Source organism: Delphinapterus leucas, chromosome 13 (assembly GCF_059928025.1).
Source record: "Delphinapterus leucas isolate spDelLeu-1000000601 "Yukka" chromosome 13, BTC_Dleu_Yukka2, whole genome shotgun sequence".
NCBI lineage: Eukaryota > Metazoa > Chordata > Mammalia > Artiodactyla > Monodontidae > Delphinapterus > Delphinapterus leucas.
Window position 1 is genome coordinate 81,050,527 of NC_143141.1, and position 26,708 is coordinate 81,077,234.

The following is a 26,708-nucleotide window of genomic DNA, read 5'->3' on the forward strand; positions in this document are numbered from 1 at the left end:
TTATAAAGGAAGTGATAGTGTGCAGAGAGAGAGGTACAGGGAAATTACTTTCAGGACAGATATATATATATATATGTATTGTGTGTGGGGGTTGGGTGAACCTTACCCTGTAGACATACTGTACCCAAGTTGTTTCTTAAATATTAATGAAACTGATATGTCCAACAAAGCCAATAAGTTTGACTTTTATTGAACAATTTAATTTGAATAAGTGAAATGCATTTAAAATGGGGAAAGAGGTCAATTTTTATATTTTGATGTTCTACCCACATAATTTTCTATCCCAAGAGCAAAAACAAATTTAGTATAAATTGAACCACATAAAAATTTGAAGCTTTTGAAACTCAAAACATACCATCAAGAAAGTGAAAATACAGACCAAAGGCTGCGAGAAAATATTTGCAAATGATATACCTGATAAGGGACTTGCATGTAAAGAACTCTTGCAACTCCATACTAAAAAGACAAATGACCAAAGACTGTATATGTGTAAAACTGAGTCACTTTGTTGTACAGCAGAGACGGGCACAACATTGTAAATCAACTCTACTTCAATAAAAAATAAATAAATAAAAATAAAAAGACAAATTACCTAAGTTTTAATAAGGCAAAATATTTGAATAGACATATTACCAAAGAAGGTATATAAATGGTCACTTAACACATAAGAGATTCTCAACATCACTAGTTATTAGAGAAATACAAATTTAAATAATAAGATGTCATTTTACTAGGCAACTATAATAAAAAGACAGACAATAATAAGTGTTGGTAATAAAATGGGAGAATGTCAGGAAATTAAAACACCATATACTGCTGGTGGAAATGTAAAACTGTGCAGCCTCTTTGAAAAACAGTGTATCATTTTCTTAAAATGGTAATCATACGTTTACCATATGACCCAAAATTTCCACTTAAATATATATCCAAGGGAATTAAAAATATGTCTAGACATGCTATTCAAATAGTCATTGTAGCGTTATTCACAATGACCAAAAGTGGAAAGAACCGAAATGTGCATCAAGAGATAAATGGAAAGACAAATGTGGTATATCCATACAATAAAATATTATTTAGCAAGAAAGAGAAATGAAGTATTAATACATGATACAAACATGGATGAATCTCATAAACCGTATGTTGATTTAAAGAAGACAGACACCAGAGACTACATATTACACACCATCATTTATATGAAATGACAAGACAAGACAATCTGTAAATATAGATAATAGGTTAGTGGTTCTCTGGGACTGGCTTATGAATGAGGAGTGACTACATGAGGGCACAATGGATCTTCCTAGGGTGATGGAATGTTCTAAAATTAGACTGTGGTAAATGTTGCACAACTCTGTAAATGTACTAAAAACCATTGAATTCTACATTAAAACTGGATAAATTCAAAGGCATGCAAATTATACTTCAATAAAAGAGCTTATAAACAAAGAATAAACTAACTAAATAACCTGACAAAATTAGTAGATACAAACAATGAGTGGGAGACTTTTCTTATCTAGGAGTGGCAGTTTAAATACCTGAACAGAGCAAATGACATACCAGCATCACAAACTGGGCTGGTCAGGAAAAGCAAACGTAGAGATTGAGACAGATAAAAGCAAGGCTGTTAGCTCAAAAACTAAGGTTTGGAAACATGGAATTACCATGCAGTAGACCAGTATTTTCTAACGGAACTCTCTGTGAGATGAAAATGTCCATGTGCTAGTAGCACATGTGGTTACTGAGCACTTCAAATGTGCTAGTGACACTGAGGAACTAATTTTTTAAATCTTATTTAATCTTAATTTAAAATTAAGTAGCAATATATGGGTAGTGGGTACCATCCTGGACAATGCAACTTTAGACTAATCCATAGCACAAATGGTTCTTTCAGGCACTTACCCAACCTCTAACCTTAAAGTTATCCATGGTCATAGACTTCACCAAGATGGTCTTTCTTATATTCACTCAGCAAATATTTATGAAGTTCCTACTATATGGAAAACAGAATTTGATAATACAAAGATAAGTTGGACAATGGTACTAGTCTTCAAGGAGCTTACAGTCTAGTAGGGAAAATAATGCACAGCTACATTACAGGGAAGGAGTGTGGTAGCAGTTCAGTGAGGGAAAATCATTTCCAGCTTACAAACTGAGTAAATCATGGAAGCTTTGGAAGACCCAAAGGTGAGCAGGGTCTTGAAAGATGGGTTGGTTGTGGTCTCAAGGAGAAAAGAAGAGCATTCAAGGCTGAAAGAACTTTGTGAGAGAGAGAAAGCTATAGATAGGGCTAGTTGAAGAACAATCACCTTAGATTGCTTAAAAGAAAGGGCCACAGATTAAAATAGGAAGAAGCAAAGTGGTGAAGAAAGACTGGACCCAGACATGGGGTAGGGGACAGGGGACAGAGAGAGAAAGGGTCTTTAATTCAAGGCACAAGAGTTTTGATTTTTTCTGAACACTAAGGAATCGATTATTTTTTTAGACCAGTGTGATGTGTGAAACAGAGCTAAGCTTCAGGAAGATTATTCTGGTAGTATATATAAGGATCTTGAGTAGGAAAAGAGAATAAAGGAAGAGAGTCTAAATTATAACCATCATAGTTTTTCCCACCCAAGATTAAGTGAGGTCTTGACATTAGGGAGAGAGTAAAAGGAATAGTTCCAAGTTCATGTATGGTTTCTCCTATAATATAAGTTGTTATGTGACCTTGCTCATTCCCCAAGCTCCTCAGACCCTACCATTGTAATTAGTTATCTCTTAATTACCTGAACTGACAAACACCTTGGTGGATCTTCGTTCCATTCATTGGAACGGGCCATGCATTAACTGGAGCAGGGATGGGATTGGGGATTGGGCAGAATACGATGCATCAAGGTTTGACATACATATTTTGAAGTGTCTAACCAACATCCAGGAAACCGTCTGTTAGCTGCTGAAATAAGCCTCAATTTTCCATTAATCCACCATTCCTCTAGAAGGGTAAAAGCATATTACTAACAATAATCTAGCTCTATCTGAATTTGTCTTTATTTCCCCAATGCCGCTGCCCTCGCTCACAACACACATCCAAGCAGAAGTATTACAGCACTTGGTAGCATTTGGAATGTGATAAGTTTGTTTTCTGAAATCATTACAGAGCATCTGGTCAAGCCAGGACAAACAGAACCCAAGAAAATAATACAGACACGTTTTGTGTGTGTGTGTGTGTGTGTGTGTGTGTGTGTGTGTGTTTCCTATCTCAAATCATTTTAAACCCTCTTGTGCAAACTCAGTTCTATCTCAAAAACAGCACTAACATTAGGAAAAGGGGTTTGTCCACCCTAGGTCAGAAGTTCAGATCTAATCCTCTGGAACTTGAGTTTATAAATGTTTGGGTCTTCCAGAGCTCGACATGGCAGCTTGTCCTCTTTCCCTAATTCTACTCAGCCATACCCATTTCTTCCTGTTGAGTTAAAATGGGAGGCCATCCAACTTCATTAAAACCAACTCCTCCGTGACCACCTCCACACACACACACACACACAGATACATAGACAGACAGACACACACACACACACACACACACACACACTCATACCCATCGACCTCAATGCAGCTTAAAATTTGAGGATGAAGCCCAAACACTTTCTCCTCTACCTTCAATCACAACAGCTATTTTTGATAAATTGTCCAGTGTAGGGGCTGAGTTTTAAGGTAAATTTTGCCTATTTAAAAATTAATTTTTTTCTTGTTCTTACTCTTCTTGGTTAGATTCCTTCTTTAAATATAAGTACATAGCTGTGGGAAGCAAAGAAATATTGGTTTAGCAAACAAGTTCTTGCCAGATTTTATCTACACCATCACAGTGAATAATAAACATAATTTTCCTTAGCTTCTTCCCACGTTCAAGAACTTCCCACATATATTTTGAAAATTGATCCTCACAACAGCTCTGTGAAGTAACAGCGTACAAAATCCTATCGCCATTATTCTGATGGCCTTTCCCCTGTAGGAAGGTGTTAAAGTCTTAATTTCTAGTTTGCCTCAATTCTCTGGCTAAGTCCAGTTAAACAAGTGGTTTGAAACTTTGTTGTATTCCAGTATGGTTTTGGTCTGAATGACCATCCCAGAGGTGGTCTGTGTAATTTGAGGGGGCACTGCCCCTCTCCTGCACAGGGCTTGGTGGAATCATTGCTGGTCAGTGGTTTGCATCTGTGCAGAGAACCGCAGACTGGCAGAATCTCCAAACACAAGAGATTATAAGGACAATTTCTCCAATTTCTTACCCACAGTAAGAAATACCGCAAGAGCCCTGCTGCACCTGAACTTGTACATGTCTGTCTCTACCAAAACAGCCTCTTTGATGTGGAATTGTGTGCACATCTGCAGGCGATTACTCATGCTCTTCCTTTCTTATTCCCTCTGTTCCATGTTCCCTTTTTCTTGAGCCCCAAGAGTCGATCTATTGGATCATAGCCCATAGCACAGCTGTGGAGCTTAGTGCATGATTGACATGGAGGAAGACACTAGAGACTGTGGTCACAGGGTTTGAGGCATTCTTTTCTCCTCTCTATACTTAGCATTAAACTTTCCCCTGAGATTCAACCCCATATGTCCAGTTCCTACCTAGACAGTTTCTTCCAGATATTCAGCATCTCCCAAGCTGAATATATTACTCAATTCCTAGTTATAGGTTTCCTGTTTGTCCAAATTGTTCAGGGTAAAAAGACTCAGAAGTATCAACTCCTCACTCATATCTAGTCAGCTATTGACTCTCCTTAATATCTCTGGAATTTCTTCTCTCCTCCTAGTCCTCCATGGTGTTGCTGGTGGCTCAAGCCTTCATCATCTCTCCCCTGGTCTGCCTATTTGGACCCCACCCATTTAAAGAAGTGCTCAAGAAACATATATGGGGATTAAAAAAATAATAATAATAGCAATCCTGTTGTCAGACTCTCCCCTCTGGGATTTGTCTACCTTCTCTTGTTTTTGCCAGTTTGGATGCTATTTCTTGCAGAAATCTCTGTGATTTACTCACTGACATGTGTTGGTCCTAAGTCTCAACTCCTGGTTTGCTTCCAGGGTGTCTTTGGTTTTGCTCATCCATCTATGGTGTGTTATACAAAGTCAGCTCAGGAAAGCCTTTGGACGTGACCCAACAATCCTCCTCTGGGTAACAGCCCTGTGTGGTCTCCTTTCCAGTTCTGTGGGGTTTACTAGTAAGCCCCATCCCCTGCCAGGGAGAAGAATTCAAGAAGTTTCTCATCTCTGATCTCTCTCACCACACAAAACATTGATGATAATATAATATTTACAACCAATGTCTGTACAGTGCTTTGCAGTGTTTAAATCTTATTTAAATCCCTTGAAAATCCTCCAAGCAGTCTACCACAGTGCTATAAGGGTCTTTCCAAAACACAGATCTGATCATGTCACATTGCTGCTGGCTCCTAAATTCTAAGCTTGTCATTTAGGGTTGTCTATTTTCACGTTGTCTTTGAGCTATATCTCTCCCTAATTCTAAGCAAATTGAACTAAACTTGGTCTCATATTCCTAAGCTCACTAAGGTCTCATAGCCCCCTTTGCATTTATGCCTGATGTTCCTTCTTAAAATAAAGTTCCCCTTGCCCTTGCCTTAGTTACTCTTTAGGATTAGCTTAAATACCACCACGCCATGAAGCCTCAACCATTTCCCTTCTCTAAGGTTAGTCTCTTCCAGCTCTGAGTTGTTCATTAGGCTCCTTGCCCTTCTCAGTAACCTCCTTCAGAGAAGGGACTAGGTCTCATCCATTCCAGTCTCCAGGATTCAGCATAAACTGGTTTCTCAGTAATTATTATTTTTAATAACTCTGGGTTGGGTGTGGGGAATTCTACTAATTCAACATAATGGCCAAGAAGAGGAAATTACTCACAGGTCAACACACGCATAATATTGCAACCTGTAAGACCAAAATGTAATTATATTTTGATTGTTTTTAATCACCTTCAAAGCAGCACAAGAATGGGTTATTACCTTACCCTGTATTTCATAAATACTATCTTTCCACCTGAAAAAGTCCTTTGATTGGGGAAAAATAATTTTTAAGTAAAGTGAAAGATGAAAGGCAACTTCCCGAGGAAAGCATTATCCAAGTCACTTGTTTATGCTTAATCCAGAACTCTTTTCCTCCGAAAGGTATAGCAAAGAGAATGGTGATTTCTACGTCAGCCTACTGTTAGAACACTTTATTTCTTTAGTCACTTTGATGTAGATAAACCACCTTGAAATATCCTTAGAAAGTCACTTCGGATTCTTTGATATGAAAGACGTTATTACACCTCTAAGTTATTTATCCACATCACTGCAGCTCAGGTTTTGAGAATATCTATCCCAGAAATGTAGCAAGTATACTCATTTCCATAGTCATATTTCAAAAGAGAGGCAGAAAACCATTTATTTTTCCATATTAAGCCACACAAAAAAGGCTATTGCCAATTGTCATACTTGTTTGAGGATCATAACCCAGTGATGAGGCCATTAGATAGGCAACATGTCCGTCAATCCAGGAGCAATGTAAGTCAGAGGCTTTAAAGATTGGTTGCAACAAACATTGCACAAATTCCTACCCAAGATTTCATGAGGAGCCGAGGATTGCTGAAAGACTCTTCTACATAAATCTAATAAATAAATCTAATCTCAAAATATAGATCCATGTTGCTGCAAATGACATTATTTCATTCTTTTTTATGGCTGAGTAATATTCCATTTTATATATAGATATACCATACTTTCACTATCCATTTGTCTGTCAGTGGACATTTAGGTTGCTTCCATGTCCTGGCTATTGTGAATATATGGGAAAAGAACCTAAAAAAGAGTGGATGTATGTATAGGTATAACTGAGTCACTCTGCTGTAGAGCAGAAAGTAACACAACATTGTAAATCAACTCTACTCCAATAAAATTTTTTTAAAAAGAAATAAACTAAAAATAGATAAATACTTAAAAATGTAGACCCAAAATATTCCTTCTTCATCAGGAAAGTATGGACACCCACCTCATTTCACAACTTTACTTCTCACCTATATTTAGAATAGACCACCTTGGGGACATGCCAAAGGACAGACCCATACTTCCTAGTTACCATTTTGAGGGGCTACTTTGTGCTGACATAGTGATAAACACTTTATATTTTCAGTTGGGAATAATTGTCATAAGAATAATAGATAGGCATGATTATACGCATTTTATAGATTAAGTTACAAGCTCAGGGAAGTGAAATAATCTGAGAAATTCACACTCTTGAAAAAAGTGAGAAGTCAGAAATCAAACCCAGATGTGCCTGACCCCAAAAGCTTGACTGCTTTTCAACATATCCTTGTGTTGGTCTTGTGGGAGAAATACACTATTGTCAACATGACAGCTCAGGCCTTGGTTTCCCATCCCTAGTCTTAGTTGCAAGGTGTTAGGAGAGATTTAGATATGGCTACATTGAATCACTGATCCTAAATCACTGATCCAGCTATCAGGGTCCATGTCTACAAACGTTATTAGTAAAGAAGAGCCCAGGGAGACTTCTATTTCTGACAATGTGAAAGATTGGAGAGCCTAGAAAACCCTCTCATTGCCAACACCTCGAAAGGCTGGAAAATATAGAAATAGATAGATAGATAGATAGATATAGAAAGATAGATACATACTTACATACATAGATCAACCCACCAACCAGCCAGGACTCCACAAATCCATGCATAACATGACTGTGAAATCTAAGTGGGGTTAGAAGTGTCAGATCTTGAGACTGAGCTTCATATCCATCATATGACTATAACCTTAGATTATGTCTGTCCATGTTTTTCTCAATACTAATACAATCTGTTAGAGAACTACACATAATATACATAAATGGAACTTTAAAAAATTAAATGTTTTCTAAGAATGGAATCAAATTAGCCACACTTGTATATATGCCTCTTTTATTGCTCAATAGTCATCTTGTGGAAATTATAAAAGTCATCTGATACAGATCTAATTCATTATTTTTAATGGTCATATTATAGTTCACAGTGTGCCTGCACTACAGACAGTTTAAGCCATTCCACAATCAATGGCCAATCACTTTGCTTCCAATTTGGGGCTAGTATAAAAAACACTGAAAATAAACCTTCTTGAATATATGTATACCCTATATATTTATTTCTAAAGACTAGAGTCCCAGGATTGAAATTGGAATTGGGATTGCTAGGTAGATGTATGTATTTTTTTTAATTTTAATAAATATTCATATTGCCTTCTAATAAGTCTGTAACACTCAATATTTCTTCCAGCAATATGTGAGATTTTCCTCACATCTCATCCCATATCAGGTGATATAGTCCATTTTATGTTTCTAGACTTATAGGTAAAAGTGATACAACGCCATTTTAATTTGTATTTCTGTAACTGCTAGTGAATTCGAGCATTTTTTCTTTTTTTTGGGTGAGGGGGAAATTTGGATTTGCAAATTATTTCTTTTACCCTTTATCCATTTTCCTATCATTCATTTGTCTTTAGCTTGTCTATTTTAAAAGTTCATTTTCTTAATCTGTCATTTATCTGATGATTTTGTTTTGCTATACAAAAGTTTTAAATTTTTAATCCAACAGATGACTACTCATCACTTATGGGTTAGAAATGTTAATTAGGAAGTATCTTTTATCCTTGGATTTTAAATTTTTTATGTTTAGGTATTTAAGCCGTGTGGTGGATATGGCATGGTACAATTTAAGGATCCATTTTTATTTTTTTCCAGATAGCCAGTTTTACCACTACAATTTATTTAACCATCCATCTTTTTTCCCCATTAAATTACTTTTGTCACATATTAATTTATCACATGTTGGATGTGATTCTTGATTCTTGATTCTGTTCCAATCGTGTATATATTTTTTCTATAAACTTTTACATTGGTACATATACAAAACTGTATGTATATAAATGTACACATATAAAAATACCTGTTGTATTGTTAATTTAAACCATATATGAAAAATATTGAGAAGAAAATAAATGCCATTTGACCTATATTTTAGTATATTGTATTTCATTCTTACATGAGAGTAACAGCCGGGGACCACTATGTATTAAGAAAAAAACTTTCAACATGAAAGCAGAGAACAAAACCAACAAACAAAATGAAAGTAGTTTAGAAAACCCCCCAGAAAATGCCAAGACTAGAAGAAAACTTTGAGGAAAGTATAAAAATATTCTCAGTGAAATCAAATACTACAACCATGAGAAAAAAAGAAAAAGGGGGCTTCCCTGGTGGCGCAGTGGTTGAGAGTCTGCCTGCCGATGCAGGGGACACGGGTTCGTGCCCCGGTCCGGGAAGATCCCACATGCCGCGGAGCGGCTGGGCCCGTGAGCCATGGCTGCTGAGCCTGCACGTCCGGAGCCTGTGCTCTGCAACGGGAGAGGCCACAACAGTGAGAGGCCCGCGTACCACAAAAAAAAAAAAACAAAGAAAACATCGCCCCAGTACACTTTAGTGTATGAAAATGGTGATTTTGCTATGATGCATTGAGTTCTACCCATAAATTTTAGCTTTGATATTTGATGTATTTAATCAATATAAACAATCAATCTGTCAAAAAGGTTTTTTAACTGGGAAAAGATGTGTTACTGTACCTTGAATGCAAAACACCATTCAAAAGACATAGAATGTTTCCAGTGTTTTTAATTTCAGAATATTAATTGGAAATTCATGTTCTGACAATGATCAAGTTGACCTTTGGTTGTTGTTGTTGTTGTCTTAAGAAAACATTCAGAGATCACCATAGTTCTGCTCTTCCTAATCACAGCTTTCGTCTATCACAAAATAGACCTCTCTTTAGCGGCCAGGGTAAAACTGCAACAGGTTGGGGCTGAGGGATCACATAGGAGTGGTGGGGGGGCAAAATATGACATCAACCTGGCTCTCACCCCATACCATGCCTTCTGCTATTTCTCCTTCTGGATGTTTTCCCCAGTAATCCTTTGACACTGAGCAGTCCTATATGGTTACTTCATCCCAGTGGATCTGTCCCTCAACAGGTCACATCAAAGGGAGCACCTGATAGAGAGACTGGCTTGGAGAACAGACCCATGGTCGGGTGGGCAGGAGAGGTCCCTGTTGCTCATCCTTTTTTTAAAGTACTGTGGATCTATCAGCACAAATCTTCCTCTTCCATCCTTATTTCTCACTGTTTCCCTTTATGCACCTGGGGCTTGGGACAACTTGGACACTCTATGTTGGACAGAAGGGATGATTTCTAATTACCCATCCCTCCTGGGTATCTTGACCACAAAGTGTCCGTTTCATTAGTTTCAGTAAATATTCAAGGTCTAGCTCAAATAGTGCCTTGTCCAGCAAAAATTACTAACACTTTGTTGATCTCCCTGTATCTCTTTTCCCCTTTTATTTTATTAGTAATTTTCACTTCCTTCGTGGCTGCAAGCTCTTTCAGAACAGACAATGCATGATGCACAAATCTGCATCCTTGGAAAGCACCCACAAGGTGCTTAGTGAGTATTCTTAGAATAAAAGTATTTTTAAGGAAAAAGAATTTATTTAGCACCTGAGAAAACTAAGCCAATTTGAAATTTTATGAATTAGATACAGCTTACTTAGTCTCACCAAAGATCCGGAATCTGAATGGAGAAACAAAAATGGCTTTCAACCACACTAATCCTTTCTCAAAACAAGAAGAAAAAAGAGGAAGAGGGTGGAATATGAGTAGGAGGAGACAGTGGAGGATATGGTGAAAGAAAACATAAATTGAAAGGAAAGATGTTAGTTGGATGAATTACATCTGATGATCTTTGGGATTCAACATCCCAAAAGTGTTTGGGTGTTTGGGGGAAGTAGAAGAATTTAACACTAAATAAACCTGTTCAAGTAACTGGAATGATGATCAAAATGCTTTCCATATGCTTGGCAAAGATCTGCGAATGGCATGCAGCCATGGTAAGCAGCCTACGGGATGGGTCCCTCACTACTGATTCTCTAATTGCACTTATTGATTACCAACAAAACTGCTCACTTGCTGACAGGAAAGCGGTATTTGGAAATGTTGCGACTTCAGAGCAGTTTTGTAGAATGACACTGTGCCTAGCATCTCTGTCTGGAGAGATGGAAACTTCACATTAGAGTTGAGATGACCACAGACCCTCATATTTTCATTACAGCTCAGAGGTACGGCAGAGCTGTTGGGTTTCGCTTTCCTTCAGGACATCTCTTGGGACTCAGCTCTTCCATTCCTTTGCCCCTTAGTGTTTAGGACTATCTCACAGATTAGAAGACCCGCTAAGCCTTGAGTAATTAACAGAAAAATTGCCTTTTCTGCAGCTGAATTTCACAGCACCAGAATATTCCCCAAGAAAACATCCTTCGTAAGATCTCTGACATTTGAAATCTCTTGAAGGGAAGAAGCCACTGAAAGGTCAGCCCTGGTGTTCAGCTGCCCTTTCGAGAAAGAAAATCTAGTTTGGAATATGACTGTACTGATGTACAAAAGGGCGATGTAAAAACTTTTCCTAAGAGCAGAGTTTAAAAGGGAGAAACGGCCACTGACTGGGCACATATTACCCTGCAGGTACTAAGTCTGGCAGGTCATATCTTAGCCATTTCTTCCTCTAGTCTTTTATGCTCACAACAGGCTTGTAAGGTAAGTATTAACATCCTCATGTTACACATGATAAAGTTAAAATTCAGAGATTTGGAGAAATATGCTCAAGATAATAATACCAGCAAATTATGGAGTGGAGATTTGAACTTGTATCTTTCTGACAGCAAATTCTCTGTCCATTACACTGCACTCTGGTGAGAAAAACGCTACTTTAAAGGTGACAGGTTGGAAGAATGTCCCCAGTAAAGAGGAAGCATTTTAGGAAAGCGGAGTTGGGGCTCTGCACATAGCCTCCCCTAGATTCCCAATGCTACCCGCTGTGGCTCTGAGTCTGGACATTCCTCCTTGCCTCCTCTCCATCATGGCCAGCATTCATGGACCTTTGACTTAACTGATACACAAGCGAACTCTTTCCACCAGTTCCCCTAGCCTTCTGGTCAAAGGCACATATTGTCTCCTTTGTTATCCCAAAGAACATTGCACAAACCTCTTTCATATAAAATTACACATCATCCTTCCATAAAGCAGGATCTGACGGTGGTTATATGCAAGAGCCCTACAGTTCCACTAACTTGGTTCAAACCCCAGTTCCAAAACATCCTAGATGTATTATCTTGGGCAAGTTACTTAATGACTTTACGTACTCAGCTTTCTAATCTTTAAAACAGGAGTTATCATAGTGCCTATCCTTAGGTCAATTGTCAGGATTGAATGAAATAGCCCATGTCCAGCACCTAGAGGACTGTCTAACACATAGGAAGAACTTAAGAAATGTTAACTGTCTTTATTGTGTATCTCACAAAAGACTGTAAGCACCCTGAGGACAGCAACATTGACCTGATCTTCTTTGTATAGGCTTGGAACGTAAAGAGTGGTGAGTTGTAGAGTGCCTGATTATGTATCTCTGGACATGATATTATTTTTGCACAGAACTTAAGATCTTCCTTGAGGCCCTCTTTCCTCCGTGTCACATGGGATTGGCTGATAATGAACTCTGCATACCTGTCTAGATCATTCTTGAAATGTAGGGAATCTAAATCATTAAATAAGACTAAAATCAAAATGGGGACAAGAACAGGCTCAGAAACAAATCTGGGTCTAAGTCAGTTGAGCAAAATGTAAAAGTAACCAAATGCGAACATATCTTTGATGGATGGGAATTCATCTCACAGATGCCTAGAGACTCCAGACCTTTCTCTTATGACTAGGGAATCAAGAAAGCTTCCAAGGATTTTTTACTGAGTTAACAAAACTTTTATATAGATACCACCACCAGTTTGTTAGCTTGTAAAGCATACTTGTGTACTTAGTATGCTTTTGACTTTGACAGTGTTTCCAAACATTAAATGTGATGCATTATATCTAAACATCTTAATCAGCTGAAATGAAATTACTTAAAGTTCCCCCCAGGATCTTATTTCCTAATGGCTTTGGAACTAAAATTAGCTTTAATTCAATCAGTTATGTGTTCATCAATTTGCCAAAGAGAATATGGACAGAGGTAGGGGAATAGAGGAGGAATAGACCAACTTTATTATTTGGCTGCCACATGACTTCAGGATAAAGTTTCTTTTTTTTCGCTGTTGTGGCCTCTCCCGTTGCAGAGCACAGGCTCCGGACACGCAGGCTCAGCGGCCATGGCTCACGGGCCTAGCAGCTCCACGGCATGTGGGATCTTCCCGGACCGGGGCACGAACCTGTGTCCCCTGCATCGGCAGGCGGACTCTCAACCACTGCGCCACAAGGGAAGCCCCCAGGATGAAGTTTCTAATGCTATGACCAACTCTGTTTCCACTAAACCTAATGACTTCCCCAGGCCAGGGTGCTGAAGCCCTTTAAGCTTCAGGATTACAGAAGGCTTATCGTTACAATCATAAATCATAGAAGTATAAGAATGAAAGCATGTCCCAGTAGAATCCAACTGGATTAAAGAAACAAATAGATCTGAAGCCATGTTTGTACAGGTGCATGAGTTACTCACAGCAAAGGACTTTCTGGTCTTAGGGCCAGCCTGGACCAACTTGGCAGTGGTGCTGAAGTGCTCTTGAGGTTGCACGGGTCTACACTTTGTAGGATTAGTGAGTAGTCATCATCAATCAAAACTGTTTATGCAATCATTTAAATACAGCATATCTGAGCTTATCAGAAATCCCAGCCTTCCCAAGCCTGAAACAGCTGTATTGAATGATTGATAGAGAAGTCATCATAATACTGACTGACCTCTTTTCAGGACAGCTCCATCACGGTTGGTTCTTTGCAGTTCTGAACAGGAGAGGCTGTATCATAGAACTGGACTTCACAGTACATTCTGCATAGGCATTTGTAATATCCTGACGTAGGTTTGATGCAAGATGGAGCTTCATGAATGTGGAGAGCACTAGAACTAAGGAAGAACTTACTATAATTGCTGGTTTGGAAAGGGCAGCTGGGAGGTTCAGAGGAGAGCTGGGATTGTGGAAGAGAGGTGGTCACAATATCCATTCTTTTCTAGCTCAGGCAGGCTGAAAATAGCAGCAGGCAGGTGCTTCAGAGTTGGATTGTGTTTGCCCATGATTCTGGGAAAGCTTTCCATTCACAACATGGCTCTGAGTAGTAGCCAAGGGGGATCGAATGGGAACCAAGCCAGGTAAAGAGGACTGACAAGAACTTAGCTGGACATTGTGGCCCCACTGTGGCTGGGCTCGTATCTACTCATATCTAAGAAAGGGAGCTGAGTTACATAATCAGCCTTATGCACAGGGACCTTGGACTCCTACAGACACGTGATGAGACGAGTGAGTGTCCATGGTTCATTTTTGAAATAATAAGATACATCCTCAGAGTTCAGTTAGAAGAAAAGAGGTATCCTTGAAGCCACATGAGAGGTTGTGTTTATGACTGGACCTCTGGACCAGTGATTGCCATATCACAAGTTCTTGTCTTTAGATGGGGAGTGGGCTGGGGTGGAAGACATTGTTCTTATGCAGCCTCCTTCTAGGAAGTCCTGAGATTCTCAAGATGACCCAAAGCTCCCAGAGCCTTACATCTATTGTGTGAAGAATTTTAAATCCTCATGGCTTTCTCCTACCTCAGTATTGCTTCCAAGGATAATGGAACTCATCAGCCTAAAGTAAGCTGCCCTCCATATGCTATAGTGGAAAGAACATGCACTTTGTAATCAGATAGATTTGGGTTCGGGTCTTGTCTCATCTGCTTACTGGTGAGTTTGGATGCTGAGTTTAATTACTTTCCACAACTTATGCTGTATTCAGATAAAATGCATTGATGGTTAAATGAAGGGAAAATTATTTTCTCATCTGAAGGATGGAAATAGCAACACTCACTTCCACATTACCTATGACAATTAAATTAAGTAATTTACTTTGTAGGGATAATCATTGAATATTAATTCTTTTTCATCATCTTGTACTCTCTCTATAAAAATGCTGTGATATTTTCATTGGACTCAACAATAGAATATGTTTGACTTAACCTGAATTACAGGACGATTGATGCAATCAGTAAATGGTGAGATGCAAAAATCTACAACAAAAATATTAGCAAATCAAATCCAACAATATATAAAAAGAATTATACACCACAACCAAGTGGGATTTGTCCCTGGTATGCAAAACTGGTTCAATCGGTGAAAATCAATCACATCAACAGGCCAAAGAAGAGAAGTAAGAAACCGCCGCATTGTTTTTCTAAGTGGCTGTACAGTTTTGCATTCTCACCGGCAATGACTTTGAATTCCTGTTGCCTGCATCCTTGCCAGCATTTGGTGTTTGTAAGTGTTGCAAATTTTGGCCACTCTAAAAGTGGTAATGGGATCGCATTGTTTTAATTTGTATTTCTCTAAAGACGTATGACATGGAGCATCTTTTCATGTACTTACTTGTCATTTGTATATCTTCTTTGATAAGGTATCTGTCAGGTCTTCTGTCATTTTTTAATTGAGATGTTAATTTTATTACCGTTGTGTTTGAAGAGTTCTTTGTGTATTTTGCATAACAGTTCTTTTTCAGATATGTTTTTTGCAATTATTTTCTCCCAGTCTGCGACTTCCCTTCTCATTCTCTTGATAGTGTATTTTGCAGAGCAGAGGTTTTTATTTTAATGAAGTCCAGTTAATCAATTATCGCTTCCATGGATTGTGCCTTTGGTGTTGTATCTATAAAGTCATTGCCATATCCAAGGTCATCTAGATCTTCTCCCATGCTATCCTCTAGGAGTTTTCCAGTTTTGTGTTTAGGTCTACCCTGCTATTAAGGATTTCTACAGAAGACTTAATAGAATACCAGAATGTAGTCACAAATAATAATAATTCAAAGTATGCAGCGTTAAGCTGCACAGACTGCTCTCATTGAAATGCACTGGGGGTTGAAGGGAGAAGTTACTTTATCAGTGGAATGAGGACAGACTCCATCGGGGAGATGCTATCTAAGCTAGACCTTGAAAAGGAACTGAAATCAGACTTTTACAGATAAGGAGGATAAGGGCTTTTCAGGTAATATGCTGCTTCTCCTCTTGCAAGTAACCCCTATACCACAACGTTCTAGATCTACAATGCTTAAGAGTGCCCTCCTCTTATCTTGCCTTTGGAAGGCTGAGACCAAGCAAGGGGAATTATCTCAGTCTCACAATGTTAGTTAGTGGCAAGTCCAAGCTGAAAATTCAGACAGCTTGACTCCCATGCGAGAATTCACCTGCTTCCTCATCGACACTCACTGAACATCAAGCCACTGCTTAATGGCCTATTTAAATATTCATCTTACACATGTCTAGTTAGCAGAGCTGAATTACAACAGAACCTGACCACCAAATCATTTCATTTACATTTGGCAAAAACACAGATATATGGCTGATGCTAGAGTCTGGTCTGAGTCCAAGACGTGTGGTCACTTACATACATTATATGATAACTTCCTGAGACCACTTCAATATTGATCCTGATATTGAGATTAATGCCACACCCAGATATTTCTCCAATAAATATTCTTTATTTGATTCTAACAATATACTGTGTCACTCTTATACTAGCAAAATTAGATACCTAGAAGTTAGTCAATTTTACCTTTTCACTTTAGGACTAAACAATCAGATGGATGAATGGCTGTATATTTTGTGTTACTTATTAATAATAAAGAATGGTGGCCCTGAAAGAAACAGAAAGATCAACAACCAAGCCTGGGGGTGGGAGCTGAGATTTCTGGTATTCTGAAAATGTGACAAAAACCAAACAGATGAGTAGGAGAAAGTGAGGAGTCCTGGCAATCTGACAAATTAGGGAAAGGCCTAATTTAAAGAGGAAAGGCAGGCAAGGGTTCAGGTCCAACAGTGTGGGGGCATTTGAAGTAGGAAGGGACAATATGGCAGCTGCCCTTCAAAGACAGGTATGAACGAAGGGAAAAAACTTGGTTTCTCCATTTTCTTCCTCTGTTCCTCTTCCCACCCTGGTAGAAGTTACTCTAATAATTGCAGGTCAGTGTGCATTAAAAGTCAGAGCTGGTTGTGGCTCTGTGATTCTCTTTTGCTGCTCTTTCCATTCAAAGGACTACATTGGGACAAAATTCAAGATGTACGTTGAACGCCACAATGAAACAGAGCAGCTGGCCTTGGGGTCTGCTGTGGGCTGAGGCCCAATTACCTCAAGAAAGAGTGTTCTACAGGGTTCAGATGGGTTTGTCAGAATTCTCTGCTTGGGTTTTTGTGCCAAATCCTGGCTAATAATACTGTGCTCTTCACTTCTTTTTTCCATAACTCCCTGTGAGTTTGTCTCTCTCAGGAACCCATGAGGAGAGATGGCTGTGATCCAAGCACGTTGCAGGTAGGTATTCCTGGAATCCCAGGTCATTACAATATCAAGCTATTTCAAAACCCATCCATTTTTTTCTAATACCAGAAAGACCTAGATTTAAATCCCAGCTCTGCCACTTCCTAGAAATATAAATTTGGGCAGTTTCCTAGTGTGTAAAATGAGGACCAAAAGAACTAAGGGTTGATTCAAAAGTCAAAAGAGCTATAGTAGAAGGGAATCTGGTTTTAAACTGCAAAGAAATGTGCAAATAAGCGATGCTATAGAAAGAACATTGACTTCGGAGTCACAGAGAAATTGTATCAAGTACATAATCTTAGTAGCTTATGTAACCCTGAGCACTGGTTTACTGTTCTGAGTTTCAATGCCCACATTTTTGTAATGGGTTGAATAATACTTTTCTCTGAAGGTTGTATAAATTATAGATAAGATAATGTTTGTAAAGTAACTGAAAATCATAGTCATTTAATTCTTTTTATTACTATTATGTGTTGTTCTTATTAATGTTATTTCTGCTAAATTATTATTGAACTGGTAGGGGTGATGAACAGAAACAACACAGAGAATATGCTTCTTTGGCAGGGTCTGTCTTTGGAACAGACTGTCTTCTGACTTTGCACTAACCTGGGGACACAGACGGGATCAAGCCCATATCTGTGAGGTGTAAAGGGAGAGACCCACAGGGGAGCCCAGCTTTGCACTAGCAACACCAGAAATCTTTCCTCCTGGTTAAAGGTGTCTCTTGAAGTCTTTGAATGGAAGGGGTTCCCTCCCACAGGCACTTTCAGCAAACCATAGAACCTCTGGAGGGCTGGGATCTTCTGTTGCATCTCCAAAGTAACCATGCTTTATGCTTGGGCCCTGACTTGGACTTAGAAACTTTTAGCATTGACTGAATCACTACCCCTGGCCAGGCAACTGGCTCAGTGGTAAGAAATACCCAATGCATAAAATATAGCCAGGGTCCAGCAAAGCTAACTTCACCCTTTACAGGAATTACATGTCAGTGAAATGAGCTGTATGCCTGAAGATTTGACCTCTCAGCTTGGAGGAGCAGAAATTGGTCACCAACCGCAATCCCATGACCTGGAGCCCTGATACAGAAAAACAGGCAGACAATGCCCTCTCTCTCTGCACTTGCCCCAGTAACCAAACAACATTACCTAAGAAATGAAATGACTTAGCTCATCTTAGAACTATTTTAGTTGATTAAACAATCACATATGTTCTAAGTGCTCAGCTCAATATTATAAGGGTAGAAATGCCTGCTTTCAAGGAGCTGACAATCTAGTTTACATTTTGCTTGAAAGGTATTCACCAGACAGCATTTTCTTCCTTTGCTTACTTTTGTTTTTCTGCTCATGGACTTATTTATCTGTATATAAACTTATAGGTAATATGTTACCTGAACTCTCCTTTTTCCCCTTGAATTCTAAAGAACAAAAACAAATTATATGTAAGTTCTATATATTGTCTTCCAAATCAAGGGACTTGGTCCCTTTTCTGTCACAGTCTGGTTATGGGACCTAGAGCAAGTTACTTCCTTTCTCTAGGCCTTAATTTCCTTATCTGAAAATTCAGGGAGGTGGATTAGATATCTTTAAGGTCCTTTGTAGGATTACAGTACTAGAATTTTTCCAACAGAACCTGTCCTACAGGATCAGACCTCCTCCCATCCCTTCCCCATCAAAAGCTAGTTTTCTGACTGATGAAGAGCAATGATGCTTCAGAGAATAATTCTGATTGTGAAGCTGTGCAATGCTGAGAATTTTAAGAACCAAGATATCAGTACTAATAAGACCAATGATATTTCATACAAAGCCTTTGAACACTGCTTTATCCCCTTCAAAGTACTACAGTATTTGCTGACCCATTCTATCCACGATGAACCAGAGTAATACATTTCATTAGTGACAGGCAAGAGAAGCCAGCCTGCTGTAAATGGGGAGTCATAATACCACTATTAAGTGTATATTAACATTCTAACTGTGCCAGCTGCAGCGGATAGCCATAATTTGGCTTTACTTTCCTTCTGTGCCAAATATTGCCCTTAGCATATGAGACCAGACAAGGCAGAATGGACAAATCCATAATTACTTGGACTTTGTTGCAATCCAGAAAGGTTAAAAAAAATCACTAAGATTGTTGTTGTGAGGTTGTTGATTTCTAGAAAGTCCCTCCCCTTTCTGGGTCTCAGTTTCTCCATTTGTAAATTGAGGCAGGGAGTAAACCTCTTAGATCCCTTCTTGTTTTACCATTCTAAGAGCTCTCACTCTATTACCCCATGCATGACCTAGGCAGACTCCTGTTTCTCCCTACTTCCCACCCAGATAAAGAGAGGAGTGGGCAGCAGCCCACATTTTGGCCACAGTAAGGGGTCAGGAAGGGCATTGTCATGAAGAAGAAAGAACATTAGACTTCAACCAGGAGTCCTGGGTGTCTTTGTAAATGTCTCCCACTGTGGGGACAGTGTGCAGAAAGTACATTGCAAGGACAGGGGAGGGGGTAAGGAGCCTCTGATTGCCAAGGTCCAGCTCTTGGATCAACTGGTGGTTATATCCTCCCAATAACCTCCTTCAACATTTAAGATAACTGCAACTCAAACCAAAGAAAATCTAAAATGAACAAAGTATCATATTCTCCATGATTTCCCTAACATGGGAAGACTTATTGTGACTCTGCAGAAATAAACGCTGTGCATTTAGTCTCAGCAACTCAACTGATGATACTTCAAATGTAAATTAGTAATCTAATGCAAACACAAAATAATTTGAGGCTGCTTTTTCTTCTTAATCCAGAACAGAGGGTTAGCTCTGCTCTCCAAAATATCAATACCATAAGCTGAGAGGACTCCCTGGTAATTTAAGGCCCACAGGGGACAAGGGAATAGAAGGAAATGACAGACACTTTTAAGAATGACCCTACATATGTAGAAAGAATACATGGAAACCTAAGCATTAGAATCTGAATTTTGACAGGCCCTCAGGATTAAAGAGATCTGTATCATATGGCCCTGGACTCAAGGAAATCAAAATCTAGTGTGTAGATGGGCATGCAAATAAATAACCACATACAGTAAGACTGCTGTTGTATTGAATTCATAGGAAGCATGGGAAACGTGGCAAATATATTGTCTTGATAAAGGAGGAGAAGATTTCAAAAAGAAGAATTTAAGATGAGATTTAAATAGTGTGTGACATTTTCCTGATGGACAGAAGAGAGGAGGACATTCCAGGAAGAGAAAACACTGTATTATGTTTGTTTTGGAGAGGGGATACTACTGTAAATAAGGGATTTGAAATAGCCTTGCATATTTAGGGAAACCACAGATTATCGAGTCACACCATATGGTCTTCCACCTTGCTACCCAGTTACACGTCCCATGTGAACTTTTTTTCTTTGGGTTAAAACAATCTCTAGAATTCCACAGAGTTGAGAATCGATGGGTAACTTGGTTATGTTTACCACACTGTGATAAAGGGAAGTGAAAAATCTCAAATGGTCATTTCTTCCAAAACCTATGGTGGAGAAGTAGAATAACCAAGAAGCTCCGGTATGTTCACAGAGACCTAATTTCCTTTACTTCTTTAGAAGTTTATGATGTATTGCCCTTCCCATTTCTAATGTTTACCAGGCATGTAGAATCAACATAATTTAAATTCCTGAAACAAACAGGGAAATGGCACCCTCAAAAAATAGTATTTACTTTTTAACTTTTTTATAAGCAATTATTCAATCTTAGACTTTCAGTGGAATATTATTTTTAAAACTGCTGTCCTTCAGGATTAAAAAACAATAAGAATGCTTATTTATATGTTATGACAGATTCAAAGACAGAAGAAAAATAATGGATAAATTCACCAAAGGCACTCTGAGAAGAGTGTGAAATCTAATAACTAGCCCAGAGAATCCCTCATTTTGACATTGTTGACTTTTCCCAACTCTATTTATTCCATGCTATACTTTAAATACAGTATGAATCTTCAATCTTCAGGTTTCAAAATTTGAATTTTAACTATTAGTCTATTGAAAATTTTCAATATAAAGTATTGACCCAAAAAATGAGCACACAAGCATTGGAGAAGGAGAGAAAATTAAGGAACGGAACCTTGTTTTTTTCCCACTCCTTACAGATTTGATGAATGTATACAGAAAAATGATGAGAGAAAGAGTTCTGGGAAAATATTACAATGTAGTGGCAAGAGTATCATTTCCCTTCTCTCTGGCATCACGGTCCTCTGGTACCTATTTTCCAAAGTTGGTAAACAATTTTTTAAACATTTTTTTCTAGTTTTTTAGTTGTATATGGCAGGAGTGTCATTCCAGACCCTAATAGAGTCATAATATAATTTTGAATACAGACCCTTCTATGAACCACAAAGTGAAGATAGCAAGGCAAACCCTATGATCACCCCAGATTTCTGTCTAGAAGCATATTCTGGACCACAGTGCAGAGAGGGGGACTCCAAGCAGAGCAAGGCCATCTTTCTGAGTTGAGGAGACAAAGATTACGTTAGGGTCTAGGGAAGATGAGGCAGCTGGAAAGTGCAGGAAAGAGTTTAGAGAGTAGTATGCTATGGAAAAAGAATTCCAAAAATCTAAAAGAAGTCCGCTTGAGTCTGTAGAATACCGAGTTGTGCTTACGCAGGTCTACACTGCACACAGTCAAGGAAAGCATGATGGAAGAGCTACAAGCTGAGCAATTTCCAAATGATTGATGCACAAGGTGAGAAGCTATTCTATCTTTGACCAGGCAGGTATGAAAATCCTCATTGATCACCTGGGACATTCAGGAGAGACTGGCAAAGGTCATACCTTACTAGAAGAACTAGGATTCTATTCATTGTGAAAATACCATGCAAAATGCAGGCAAAGTAAAGACTTTTAAACAAAACCTGAGATAATTTGTTTCCAGAAAATCTCTACTCCAAAGAAATATTAATGGAAATTCTTCATGTAGAAAGAAAATGATACCATAAAGAAACTTGGGTCTATTTAAAGGAATGAAAAGTGCCAGAAAGTGTAAGTATGTATGTAAATATAAATGAAGATGTTTTATTTCTTAAGAGATAAATGATTTTAAAATAATAAAAATGTACTGTGAAATTTGTAATATTTGTAGAAGTAAAATGTACGGAAACAAAAGCACAGGATGGGAGTGGAGAAATCATGCTTAAAGCTCTTACGTTTTAAACGAAATGATATAATATTACTTAAAGGTGGGTTGCTATAAGTTAAACTTGCATATTTATATGTATATTACACTATTTGTAACTTTAGGGGCCTTTCCAAAGATATCTTCAATAGAACATAAAAAACAAGTTTAAAATTTCTGGTTTTTAAAAGACTCCTTTTGAAAAATGGAAAGATAGTCCATTAACTGGTTGAAAATGATATGGATAGAGAGATAGATAATGTTGCATCTATAACAACATAGAACTTATGACCATAATACATAAAAGCATATAAAATTTAATTATACGACAGACACTCAACAAAAAATAGACAAAATATTTACATTTATACTTCATAAAAAGTATGCAAATAGCCAATATATACCAAAAATATTAACATTAGTCAGTAAAGGAATGTAAACCACAATGAAATGCCTCTACACCACATTTGAGTGCTAAAATTAAAAGAACTAACTGTACCAGTGCTGACAAAGATGTGGAGAAATTGGAACTTCCATACACTGCTTGTGGTAATGTAGAACACTACAGTTGGAAAACAATTGAAATTTCTTATAAAGTAAAACATAACATTTACCCTAAAACCCAGTAATTCCATTCCCAGGTGTTTACCCAAGGCAAATGAACACATATATATACACACAAGGCCTTTTATTTTATATTTGTTTCTTTTAATTATAATTGACCTACAACACTATGTTAGTTCCATGTGTACAACATAGGGATTCAATATTTCTATACATTACAAAATGATCACCACAATAAGTCTAGTTACCACGTCACCATACATACAGACATTATAATACAGTTGGCTATATTCCCCATGCTGTACATTTCACCCCCATTGACTCATTTATTTTAGAACTGGAAGTTTGTACCTCTTAATCTCCCTAACCTATTTCACTCATTCCTTCACCCCCTTCCCCTTTGGCAACCACCTGTTTGTTCCCTATATCTATGAGTCAGTTTCTGTTTTGTTATGTTTGTTCATTTGTTTTGTTTTTTAGATTCCACATATAAGTGAAAACATACAGTATTTTTCGATAGTGTCCTTTGCTGTGCAAAAGCTTTTCAATGTGATGTAGTCCTGTTTGTTTATTTTTGCTTTTGTTTCCCTTGCCTGAGGATAGGTATTGCTAACACCAATGTCAAAGAATGTACTCTGTTTTCTTCTAGAATTTTTATGGTTTCAGGTCTTACATTAAAGTCTGTAATCCATTTTGAGTTTATTTTTGTATATAGTGTGAGGAAGTGGTCCAGTTTGGTTCTTTTGCATATAGCCTTCCAGTTTTCCCAACACCATTTATTGAAGAGGCTGTCTTTTACCCATTGTATATTCTTGCCTCCTTTGTTGTAGATTAATTGACCTTATAAATGTGGGTTTATTTCTGGACTCTCTATTCTGTTCCATTGTTCTATGTGTCTGTTTTTTTTCCAGTACCATAATTTTTTTGATTACTGTAGATTTGTAATATGGTTTGAAATCAGTAAGTGTGATACCTCCATCTTTGTTCTTCTTTCTCAAGACTGTTTCAGCTATTCAGGGTCTTTTATGTTTCTGTGCAAATTTGAGAATTGTTTGTGCTAGTTCTATGAAAAAATTCCATTTGTATTTTGACAGGGAATGCATTGAATCTGTAGATTGCCTTGGGCAGTATGGTCATTTTAACAATATTAATATTCTTAATATTAATAATATTAATATTCTAAATAATAGAATATTATTATTCTAACAATAATATTGTTAGAATAATAACAAAAATAATATTCTAGAATAAGAACAAAAATAATATTCTAACAATATTCTTTCTGTCCAAGAATATGGTATATCTTTCCATTTGCTTGTGTCACTTCAATTTTTTTCATGTCTTACAGCTTTTCAAGTACAGGTTTCTTACCTCCTTGGTTAGATTTATTCCTAGGTATTTTATTCTTTTGATTGCAATTATAAATGGAATTGTTTTATTAATTTCTCTTTCTGATAGTTCAATGTTAGTGTATGGAAACACAATAGATTTCTGTTTATTAATTTTTTTCCATGCAACTTTACTGAATTCATTTATTAGCTCAATGGTTTTTCAATTTTTTTGAAGAGTTTGAGGAGAATGAATGTTAACTCTTCTTTGCATGTTTGGTGGAACTCACCTTTGAAGCTTCTCATCTTGCACTTTTGTTTTTTGAGAGGTTTTTATTATTATTATTACTGATTCAATTTCATTACTGATAAAAAAGTGGATGACTCTCAAAAACATTATGTTGAGTGAAAGAAGCCGGACAGCAAAGAATTTATGAATTCTTTTGAATTCTTTGTGAAATGAGTCACTTTGTGATTTTATTTATATAAAATTCTAGAAAGACAAATTTAATATAAAATTGACAGAAAGCCATTTAGGGGTCACTAAGTTTGGACCTAGGATTGGGAGCATCAGAATTGTCTGTTTAGAAGAAACTTTCTAACATGATAGTAATATTCTATTTCTTCATTATGGCAGGGGTTACACTGATGTATACATTTTATAAAACTCATATAAGTGTATACATAAAATGGGTACATTATATATTGGTGTATAAATTACAACTCAATCAAGCTGATTATTAAAAAAAAAAAAAGGGGGCTTTCCTGGTGGCGCAGTGGTTGAGAGTCCGCCTGCCGATATAGGGGACATGGGTTCGTGCCCCGGTCCGGGAAGATCCCACATGCCGCGGAGCGGTTGCGCCCGTGAGCCATGGCAGCTGAGCCTGCGCATCCAGAGCCTGTGCTCCGCAACGGGAGAGGCCACAACCTGAGAGGCCCGCGTACAGCAAAACAAAAAAAAAAAGAACCATTGGCTTCCCCTCCTATGTTCTACTTCAAAGTTAGGGGATTATGTCCTGAATTTAAAATCCTGCTTTTCTGCCCCTTCTAGATCTTGGGTTAACTTTTTCTTTTTACAAAAATATCTGAATGTGAAAAAAGTATCCCAATCACTCATCACTTAAATAGGAGGAAGTTTATCCCACCAGAAATATTACAATAGGAATACTGTAAATGCATCAAACAAACACAATGTGGAAGCAATTAGGTCCTCTGCACAGTTGTCACAGGACATATATCCAACCCCCAAAAGTGAGGAGAAACAAGGCAACACTGAGACTGGTGGTCTGCTCTTGAGCAACACCTTAAGTTTCTGATCCCAGCCTCTCCAATCAGCGTCTTTATTAAGAACATTTTTATTTTTTACTCAGAAACTAGAAGGCCAACAGGAAAATCAGGCCCTGGCTACTTTTGAATTGATCAGTCCAAGCCGATCAATGGGATCATCGACTGCTCCACTGGCACTTTCAATTGCTATCAACTAAGAAAGTAAGGTAAAGCTCAAAATTGACTGTACTTCAGGTGTCAGCGAAAACCTGGAGTCCATTTCTGGGGTTGCAACCTTCATGGCCATTCTAATAATAGGCACTAAGGAGATACCAGAAAGCTGACATTATATACATTGCCATTAGAAAGTGAATAACCAGGAGAAAAGATCAATTCTACTTTTATATTCATGGCTGAGTCACCTCAATATCTCTGTTGACTCCATTTGTCCAGTTCTAAGAGCCTACCCTCATCAGGACAAAAAGTAAGGTAGAAGTTTCATTCCACAGGATTAAACAGACTTTCAGACGTCTGCAAACATGTACCAAACATATCTAAAGCATTGGAGGAAACAACATGTAATTTCCTTTCAAATTTCTCCAAAGAAGGCTTACAAAGAAAGGATAAAGGAGCTAGCTTCAAATTCTTGAGAGGTTCTAATTTGCATGAAAAAAAATTGTAATTTGGTGAGGTAGAATTTAAGACCAGTGGACGGAAGTTATACTGAGACAAATTTTGGCTCAATGTAAGAGGTTTCTAACTTAGAAGCTGCCTAGAAATGGGATGGATATGCAGTTATTGTGTATGTTCACGCTGAAGTGGAATAACCTCCTTTTAGGGTTGATATTTAGAGGAACATTGGATTAGATCACATGTCATTCCCAAGTGTGATTCAATAATTCTTGCCCTCAGTCTTGAAGATTATATAATTTTCTTAAATTCCTTTGAGAAGTGTGGGAATAATAAACAAAATATATTGCTCACGCCTAAATG